The following is an 11172-nucleotide window of genomic DNA, read 5'->3' on the forward strand; positions in this document are numbered from 1 at the left end:
TTATGAATAATTCATGTTCGACCCCTTGGATCATGTTAATTGATATTGGCAAACTTCTTTTGTCGCCAAAAGGTGCTGGATTCACTATACTTCGAGACAATCTTTCCAACCCCATCCCTCCCATGTCAAAAAGAAATCTACGCCACTGTTCCGGGGACACATTCCAAGCAGATCCCATGACTCTAACTTAGACTCCCCCTTCCCCGTGTCGACAGTGCGACATAGTAATTTAATTTAGCATGATGAAATGACGCATAGGCCTATTCACTGCATGTCAAAGCAGTGAATAGTAATTTGACTTAAACTTTCACAAAAATGCAACATAATTTTGATTAATACATCCCATTCGGAAATACACCAAACATATTGCAGTTTCCCATGCGGAAATACACCAAAAATATTGCAGTTTCCCATGCGGAAATACACCAAAGTATTGCAGTTTGTCATGGAGAAATAAACCAAAAATATTGCAATTCCCCAAGCGGAAATGCACCAAAAATGTTGCAGTTACCCATGCGGAACTGCACATCCCGATGTGCATCACCGCATGTGGAAATGCAAGTTGGGATGTGTAGTTCCGCATGCGGATGTGCGTGACAGAATGTGTAGTTTCGCATGCGAAACTGCAAGCTGATGTGTTTTGAGACCATAACGAGTTTTTGAGACCATAACGTGTTTTTGAGACCATAACGTATTTTTGAGACCATAACGTGTTTTTGAGACCATAACGTATTTTTGAGACCATAACGTGTTTTTGAGACCTTTCTCTGTATTTGAGACCTTATTGTACTATTGAGACCTTGTCGTGTGTTTGTTTCTGAGACCTTTCTGTGTTTTTGAGACTTTATTATACCTTTGAGACCTTATTGTGTGTTTATTTCTGAGACCTTTATGTGTTTTTGAGACCTTATTATACTTTTGAGACCTTATTGTGTGTTTATTTCTGAGACCTTTATGTGTTTTTGAGACCTTATTGTACTTTTGAGACCCTTGTGTGGTTTTGAGACCCTTTTGGTCCCATTATCTCAAGGATATAATTCCGTTCTCCCTCCTTTCTTTACATCTTCTCTGTGTAGACTGGACATGTGTTTATCAACATTACTTAGCACGTGCATATGACTATTATAGCATATCATACATAATCGGGGTCAAAGGTGAAAGGTACATTTCAATAAAAGGCTGAAAAATAGTGATGGCACTCAGGTAAGGGGCTGTGCAATAATTATGAGCCCTGGGGAGGGTAAAATGGGGGGGCAAGAAATTTTGGCGAGACGAAAGGGGGGCAAGCAATTTTTGGCAAGCCGAGAGGGGGGGGCAAGCGATTTTTGGCACGCATTCACGGGGCACCTTTTTAATAAAATGCTTTAAAAAGGCTTAGGAAAACGGTACGGAAACGCTTAAATATGCAAATTTTCCTGCTCGCAACATACATCTAGACCATTTAAAGTTTGGAATTTGGGATCCCAAAAATTTGGCATGTTCAAGGGGGGGGGGCAAAGAATTTTTGGCGGGCCGAGAGGGGGGGGCAAGCGATTTTTGGCGGGCCGAGAGGGGGGGGCAAGCGATTTTTGGCGAGCCGTTCGGAAATTTTACCCCCGGGGGGGCTGATAATTATTGCACAGCCCCTAAAAAAAATATCTTAATAGGGGAAGTGTGTAGTTCAATTTGAAATGCAGGCTTGGGATACGTTTTATAGAAACATACACTTCATATTATTGATGATATGAAATAGTTCATCAATGCCCTATCTAGTACGCTGAGCGCAAGTAATTCATCAATGCGTGTTACTGATAACAATTCATAACCTCATGAATATGCATGATGCGTGTGATCCAATCATATTTTATTATTTGTGAAAACGCGAACGCAGTTTGGAGCACTGAAGTCTATTTAACAACCAGAAGCCTATGCTTTCGATATACGGCGTAACCGGAAGTACTGCATAAAGTTCCACAAATAATGTTAATGAGTTCCACAAATAATGTTAATTAGATAAAGTTCCACAAATAATGTTAATGAGGAACGCTAATATGGGCATGATCGCCCGGATGTACGATCCTTATATGGGCATGTTAATTAATATTCATGATTTATACTGCAATAAATGTGCAGTACGTAGCCTGGATCTTGCCTAGTCACCTAAATCTTTATAACGTGTCCGAATACTAAATATATCTCAAATTTGGGGACTTGGGAAAGATCCATGTTTTTGCCTGTATTTCGGCATTATTTAAATCCTTCAGTCTCCTAACCTATACGCATAAGACGCTACTAAAAAACCCTCTCATTTCTATTTGGACAAACAATATTAAAGACAGGGTCAGAATAAATGAGATAGATGAGTTGATTTGCGAGAATCAAATGATTCCCGCAAATTTATTCTGAAAGAATCCGGATTGATTCTCGCACTGTGAAACGAAATTCTGATCTGGCCCTGAAAAAGCTACAAAAATCGAATCAAGTTCATTCAATATTTGTTGAGGAGATAAAGCAGTTGCTAAAAAAGTTATTAAACAAAACATGCTTGGGCTTTCAACTGGCGAGAAGATTTATCACATGCATTATTGACACTAGCATTTTTAATTTATTTAGGCCTATTTCTAATTTTCTATTAGTATGAAGCAAAAATCATATGTAACCTATAATGTTTAACAATTCTATGTCCAACTCAGTGGATTTGGACCTCTTTGGTTCCTGTCGCACACACATGACGAAGTGTCCAAAATATTAAAGTCCAAGTGTACTGTAGGTGTAAAAAGTATTCAGTTTCGGGTTTGACATACAAAATCCTGAACTTGTTGTTGGCCATAAACAGTTCAGTTTTGGGGGCACAGTCCTGTAAAAGTGGCAATTTTGGCAGAAGATGAGTTGCACTTTTTGTGCTCCACACAGCTATTGCACAAATGAAAACACATGATATGTTCTTTTATGTAAAACTCAAAATCACAAATTTATGACCTGAAAGCAAAATGGTTCAAAATTCTGTTCGATTTTTGGAAATAAAAAGGTTTTTTTAGGTACCCTTTGTTGCTAGAACCAAGATTGTCACTCTTTGAGTCAACACAAAAAGGTGAACTTGTTTATCCAATTGCAACATGGTTCGCCTCAAGTTTGGTAATGACGTAGGTGCGTATTTCACTATGTGCAGGATTTAACTGTGCGCGTAAAGTTAGTCGCAGAGAGCGTAGTCCGACAAGTCCAAGCGACGCTTGTTTGCAGCATAACCAACCGCGAAAAAAGCATTGACGCGTACTACTGTACTTGAGGTGAACCAAAGTTTAGCAAGCGCTACAATTTATGTTTTGAAAATCATTTTGTAACCTGGGGTATTAAACCCCATAGGGTAGATACTAAAGATATACTAGCAATGTTTGAGAAACTCAAATAATAAAATTAACATTCAGTATCTACAATCATTAATTAGGCGATTTGCAATGAAACACACACAAGAAGCATGTATCTTTTTAATTGTTTTAGTTCCGACATCAAATTAAAAGCTCATTACCAAGATTACTGATACATGTATGATAATGATTCTGACTGGATAGAGGAATATTTTGGCACACCTGTACCACCACATTGCTATTTTACCAGTGGCAGATCCACGTTTGTGGAATACCTTACCGGTTCATAACAGGAATGCTGCTCCTCTGGCAGTGGCGTAGATTTCTTTTTGACATTGGGGGATGGGTTGGAAAAAATTCTTGAAATATAGAGAATCCGGCACTTTTGGCAACAGAACCAGTATATGGCACAAATGCACGCGAAAAATTTTGCCATTTTGAAGGTAAAATCGATGAAATAGTGCAAAAGTGGAATAAATTCGTGCATATCACAAAAAAAATTGGGCTTTGGGGGCTAAAATGATTGTATGGACCACCCCCCAACAAAATATTGGGGGGGGGGATATATCCCCCTGGGATCTACGCCTATGTCCCCTGGAATAATTCAAAACCATGGTCAAGATATATCTTTTTCCATGACATGTAGCTGATAATGTTGCCTTTTTTTCTGTATTTGATCATTTCTGGTATTCTTTTGACATTTCGCTTTGAAGCTAATGGAAAAGGCGCACTATAAAAGTATAGTATTAGTTAAGTATAGCCCAGTGTGGTGTAATGAACCCCCAAAATGAGTTGGTTTGCTCACTCAAGCCTCCCCCAGAAAATTTCAACCCCTTAAACCAAAAAAAAAAAAAAAATTTGTACCATAAACTTCTTTTGTCGCCAAAATGTGTTGGATTCACTATCAAGACAATTTTTCCAACCTCATCCCCCCATGTCACAAAGAAATCTATGCCACTGTTCTGGGGACACATTCCATTGTAATAATTAAAACTGCAGCACCTAGAGTCCTGATTTTTGCTGGATATTATTGTGTAAAAAACAGAATTTTGAAAAATATGGAGGAGTCCTCCTCAGCAAATGTTATAATATGGCTTTAACAATGGCGGTCCTGGACCTCTAAGCACTGGTTTATTGCTACCCCTGAGTTCATGGTTTGTTTTCCTCCAAAATACTCAGTCCCATTATCAAGTTTCCACTAGTGGTGGCAGCAAGCATGTGGTATCATGGTGGCATGCATGACTAATTTAAGGGCAGTTTTTCAAGAAGAACAGTAGCCTTGAATTTAGATGGATTTGCTTGTGTGACTGCCAAAGATTGGAGACCATCACCATTGCATGTCTTTACACAGTCCTGGAGTTTTTCCTGGATGTGTGCTTTATACATGTAGTACAGGGGGAAGTACGAATGTGCATAAAACTGTCCTGTTGGTGGCTGTCATTTCAAATTGGATGACCCCTTCTGTGTCTGATAGGTTTGATGTATAAAATTGTATACAGATCGGTACTCCTATCTCCACGCCGTCCACGGTCCTTCCAGACTTCCAGTGCAAGTTCTTGTTTTCATCTGTAAAATAAAATAATTGAAGACAGAGACAAAATTGTGATTCTTGCAGTTCCAACAGTACATGTATGTACACATAATTTTGGTTAAAGAGAGTACACACTCATTTTAGCTTTATCACATAGGCAAGCCTCTGGATGTCAATCAGTGTTCGAAATAAATCCTCTTGTCTGTCCTCTTGTCCAAGAATTACCGGGGACAACCATATTGAGCTATGTACTTATCAACCACTGGGGACTGGGGACAACCACTATATTTTACCTCCAAAATCATGATAAACTTGACATGAAATTTTGACTTTTGACTTCATGTAAATTGATTGTAATTTGTATCCTTAAGGGAAGGGGTATGAATGTTTGGACAGTATTATTGTGGGACATTAGAGCACATCAGACATATCGAATTGCATTCTGAATACGAAGAATGGCCTTCTGATAGATCAAATAATTTTGATTTTTTGAAATTCGCAATGTAATACACATTTTATGGCAAATCATTAAAAATTGATATTTTTAATATTTAACAGTACTCGAAGTAAACTTTATAAATCTGATGATTTCTACCTAAAGTGTATGTAGGTGGGATGAAAAGCCGATGATCAATTGAAAATGTTGACCTTTTGTATTGAAGACTCCCAGCTACATACACTTTAAGACTATATCATTAAATTTATAAAATTTACTTCGAGGACTGTAATATCTCCAAAATGTGAAAAATATCAAATTTTAATAATTTGTCATAAAATTTGTATTATATCGTGAATTTCATCAAATGAAAATTATTTGATATATTAAGAATGCAAGGGCCTCAGGTTTAGCAATTTGTGGCTACAGATTTACCACACCAAAAGACATCAAACAAATTTGATTTTTGCATTAAAAATATGACACATTTTGGGGACAACCAAAATGTTTTGAGGACAAACAGAATTTATTCTTTAGTTATCGTCGGGATAACCTCTGTATTTTCTTTATTTCGCACACTGACGTAAATATTTGTGAGGGGGTAGAGTAAATATTTGTGTGGGTCATGATTAAACTCGCCTTGTAAAGTTGTAAACCTGCCTTTTTTTAAATCGTCAGTTACCTGCACACTCAAAATTGCTGAATTGTTGTTGTTTTGCACAGCTCATCTACCAACAAGGGGAATATTTTTTTGGCAAGTTAAGAAAAGGCAAGTTAGTGAAAAAGCGAGTTACAGCCCACAAAGATACACAATTTGTCACATACCCCCATGGAGCTGTCCATCAAGTCACAGTCTGCAAGTTTAGTTAGGCCAATTAAAGCAATCAAGTCCCACTGGCAAGTTACGCCAAAGTAACCAAGTCCCACCGGCGAATGACGCCATAGCAATTCAAGTCCTTGGTGAGTTACGCCAAATTGATCAATCTCCATTGCCTTGAAAAAGAAGGAAGAAAAATGTTCAAATATTTGTTTAAAATTTATTAGTGTATACATTTTGTACATGTACAAGTGATACACTTCGATTGCATGAATATAGATTGTTTTTATGTATATTTTAAAAATCCAACCTTGAAATTTTGTATCCGCAAAGTCGCAGACTAAGTCAAATTTGCAACTTTCAAGCTACCGACTGTCCACTCCAGGAAAGTGCATGCCCCAACACTAAGTTGGACTTGGCATAAGAACCTAACTCACCACTGGGACTTGCTACAATCTCAGCAGGTGGTCACTTTGAAACTTTGTAGCCTTGTAGGGGGTACCTCGCTTTTTCCTAACTCACCTTTTTTAACTCGCCATGTACATTTGTATCTGTCCCTACTAATAAGACAGTGAATCAGAATCAGTGATACATTTTGAAGCTAAAAATGTTTTATATGGAAAGTGTAGTCCATAAATGTACATATATTTTGATTCATGCAAGACCTAAAAAAATTGTTTGATTTGCGTAACCGACCGACCCTAATAATAAGCCCGACCCTAGACTTTTTTTCTTATTTTTTTTGCAAAAGTTTTTTAAAAATTAAAAAAAAATTAAATTAAAAAAACAAAACAAAAAGTTCCAAGGCCTTTATCATGCAATTAAATAGGGCCTACAGTTTAAATTGTGTGAGTAAATTTTTTTTTAAATTGCCAACTGACCTACCCTAATTTTTTTTTTTATGTTACCCCAATCAAACAATTTTTTAGGCCTAATGTGTATATACTACTATACAATTTTGTTTGCATTTTTATTTAAAGCCATATTTGTAAAATTTTATGAAATTTGTAAAAATGCATATTTGTAATGTTTACACTGTGTTGGTCAGATCAAAATGTAATTTTGACATAATGCCGTACGATATTCAAACTAATCAGACATTTAATTCCCCATAGAACTCCATGTTGTAGGTGACAGCCAAAATAGCCAGCAGGGTTTCTTTAACTTTATCTTGTTATTTTGGCTTAAAATGGACAGACCCCATTTCTGACAGTTAAAATTTGATGTAGGTACTTACAATGTACATTTATGGCTTTAAATCAAATTTACTGTAGTGTAGGCCTACATACCAGGTTAATTATATTCCATCCATGGTGTACTATTGTTCGTTCATTCTCCTTATCATCATAATCCAGGTTACCGTCACCGTCACGACCTAGTTTGTGAAATAAAAAAGTGAAACACGAGTGTGTTATTGTGGTTATTAATTATTATTTTTTTAGCATATTGCAGCGGATTTAAGGATAAGGGCCCTGTCAACAAAATAGCCCACAGGCCCTATAGTAAGGAGTTCAAATCAGTGGCGTTCGTGTTGCTCTAGTCGGAATCTGAAAAACACTGCGCTAGTCCGAATCTGAAAAATACAGCGCCAGTCCGAAACTGAAACCATATAGCGTTGTAGCCCGACACTGAGAACCACAGGACTTACTAACTAGTCCGAATTTGAAAACACTGCATAGTCCATAGCTAGTCCAAATATTTCCCATATTTAGACCAGCGCAGTGTTTTTCATATCCAGACCAGCGCAGTGGGTTTTTTTAAGATTCAGACTAGAGCAATGCCAATGGTTTTCAGTTTTCGACTGGTGCAGTATTTTTCTTGCCATCTTGTGCAGTATACACTTTTCATATTCAGACTAGCTGCATATTGATCTAAATCTGTGCTATTCAGATTTGGGCTGGTGACATGATTTTCAGAATTTTAATAAAATACTGCACTAGTCTGAAAAACATTTGGACTAGCTACATGTTTTTAGAATTAAATTTCGGACAGTGTCAGTGTCAGATGAGTGCAGTGATTGATCGGACTGACATACAGCATGTACAGTACAAGGGATTAGGCAGCCAGCCATATAGGGAGTGTTTTTATGTTTTACACACCCAAATTTGTAACCACCCAGTTTTAGCCCACACAAATTTTAAATTTACACAGTAGGCCTACCCAGTTTTTTTTAATTTACACACCCAAACCTTCAAATCCTGCCTAAGACCCTGATTTGTGTGGTCGGAATAGCGGTGTCGTGTGTGCCATTTTTCAGCCTGGTGTGACAGTGACATGAACGAGTTGTGGCATCTGTATCTCACACGCATCCATGCGACGTCGCACGTCTTTCATGCTTTGAGCATGTGCATGTACGCCGCCAGCGCTTTAGAGCAAAAACTAGCGACTTGAAGCTGCACCCAATGAAATACGCACTGACGTCACTGCTACATCAGGGTGAAAAATGGTATATAGCGGCACGTCAGACCACGCATGAACGCCCTGTACTTAAATTTTCGTCAAATTTACATTGTACATAAGGCCAAGTAAAATAAAAAACATGTTTCACGTCCGGTTTTTGAAAAAAAGGAGGAAGAGGGGGCTTTTTTTTTTTTATTTTTTATTGTAAAATCGGTGTAAATACCCATATTTAGCGCTATTTTAGCGTATACAATAATGCCTGGAAAAAGGAGGAGGCCTCTTTTTATTTGTTGTTCTGAGAGGTAGCCCCCCTCTAATTATCACAAAACCTTCCAAAAGTGTTTCTTGTATTAGCAAGGCTATAGAAAGCATCTCTACTTCCTAGACATATTTTTTGAAAAGTTATAACTGAATTTCAAAAAATAAAAAAATAATTGAAGAAACCTCAAAAAAGGAAGCGGGAGGGGACGTGAAACATGTTTATTTTTTTATTTGGCCTAATATGCCTGCCTACTAGTACTACCGTGGTACATTTTGTAAGCATATGCTATAGAAAAATTATTTAATTCGTGTACATCGTGGAACATACTCTTTATTGCGTGGCTATGCGTAGTAAGCTGTTGTACACAGATATACTCTGATGGGGACTCATAACATCGTGGATTGATATAGAACGGCGTACACACAGCTGGGCGCAGCAGTTACGCGATCTGCGCTTTGCCATGTTTGCGTCTTGCGTGAAGACGCGTGCTTTTGTGAATTTACGTGTGCGTAAGTTGGAACTTTATTGACTCGCGCAGTAACAAAAACCGAATAATTCCCGCCTAATAAGAGCTGATCATAGTATAACCTCGCTAATATGGACGCGTACTCGCGTATAGTAGCACTGTACACTTGTGTATTATTTTAGCATGATTAGTTGTGAGTAACAATCGTAGTTGAATGTTCCACGATGTACACAAATAGAGGCCACGCCGTCAGCCTTTCGCCATCTTGTGGGTACAAATGATCTGTGTGTTCATGCGTCGGACACTACGCGCAGGGCGCAGCTTGCCACGCAGGCTCGCAGCTGTTATCACGCAACAACGCCGTGATTTTGCTGTTTACGCATGGAGATCGAACGACCATCGCAGCGTGTACCCACAAGATGGCGGCATATGATGACGTCACGCTGACGGCCTCTATTAAATAATTTTTCTATATAAATAAGATCAAATTCAAACCCATGGCATGGCATGGGCGCGAACATTTACTCGGTGTGTCGTCGGTGATTTAATAGAATGTCACAAATGTTAAACTCCAGAGTCTATGCATAACTACTGCTATCAACGACTATGAGTATGACATTGACCTGTGTGTTGGTTTACTAGTCTCAGCATTGACAAGCATGCAAGTGAAAAATGTAACCATGCAATCATGCATGCATGGCATGGGCATGATTGAATGATGGGTATACGGTTTAAAAATCATGTCATAGGGGCCTATGACCGTCAGTATATAACAGTAGATTTCCTGTCCAAATATGAGCTAAAATCCGGGCTAAACTTACTTACCCGTCAGTGACAGGAGAAGTAGCTGATGAAATCAATCAGAGATCCCGGTCAGAGAACTACAGACTACATTATCAATGACATCCGTGACACGGTTGTTGCCATTGCAGACATTGCAGTACAGCCTCTCAGCTCAACTCACACTGCATTGCAGTGCACTGCCCAATGCGAAAATTGCGTGTAAAATGTACACCGATTTGGAGACAGAGTTTCTTGTCCAAAATCAATTAAAATCGAAGAGCTGCGTGTGCCCAATGTAATCCAAGTGGTAAAAGTCCGCAAATGTTCACGGGTGACAAAGTACCAAGTCATAAACATCAGCTGATGTTGAGTTATTTTGGATGAAAACCCGGAAATTTCAATGTAAGCGGTGAAAATTGGTCGCCATTAATTTTTGATCGGACGAACAAAAATGACGTCATAAGATTTCATCAAATTGCATGTACAATGTACTGCATATTGTACATGTTGCGCATGCGCATTAACAGATATTGACTGATTATCATAATTTGTGGAACTCATTATCATAATTTGTGGAACTTTATTCGAAAATGCGGTTACGCACTCGTACTATTCTTCAGTACGCACGTTAGACATCTGATTGTATTTAATATCGATGGTTTGGAGTCATTAATATCTCACAATTGACCTCAAAGTGCGTATCACACGCTTATAAAAGACCTCCGCGTGTGACGTATTTGTTGACAGCACATTGCTACATGCATTTGCTCAGTTAATTGGGGCCCCGAACATGGATAATATTTGGCGAATCTTGACAGCGGTAAATACAAAATGGCGATCGCCTTCAGAAAACAAAAACAAACGATAGCGAAACCCAAATACACACAAAATGTACTCAAATATAAAGGGTCCTTTCACAAAAACAACATTAGCCATGTCTCCAATTTGAAACAGATATTCTTTGAATGATCGAGTCATACATGTAGTCAGTATTTTGTTTACATGTAGTCTGCGCTGAGCAGCACGTACGCGATATTCGCGCATATACACGTACACATGCATGACCTGGTACAATATCTCACACCTGATACACAACCATTTGTTATTGTACACAACCATTTGTTATTGTACAA

At 38.2% G+C, this 11172-nt stretch overlaps 1 long non-coding RNA gene across 1 annotated transcript; it reads right to left on the reverse strand.

The window, feature by feature from the left end:
* Positions 1-4164: 4164 nt before the first annotated feature.
* Positions 4165-10465, reverse strand: LOC140150511 (uncharacterized). Its single transcript, XR_011858802.1, has 4 exons — positions 10082-10465; positions 7418-7503; positions 6137-6304; positions 4165-4910 (listed from the first exon to the last, which is right to left on the reverse strand). It is a non-coding gene; the product is annotated as an uncharacterized lncRNA (long non-coding RNA).
* Between the last annotated feature and the right edge of the window lie 707 nt (positions 10466-11172).

This window comes from Amphiura filiformis, chromosome 4 (assembly GCF_039555335.1).
Source record: "Amphiura filiformis chromosome 4, Afil_fr2py, whole genome shotgun sequence".
In the NCBI taxonomy this organism is placed as follows: Eukaryota; Metazoa; Echinodermata; class Ophiuroidea; order Amphilepidida; family Amphiuridae; genus Amphiura; species Amphiura filiformis.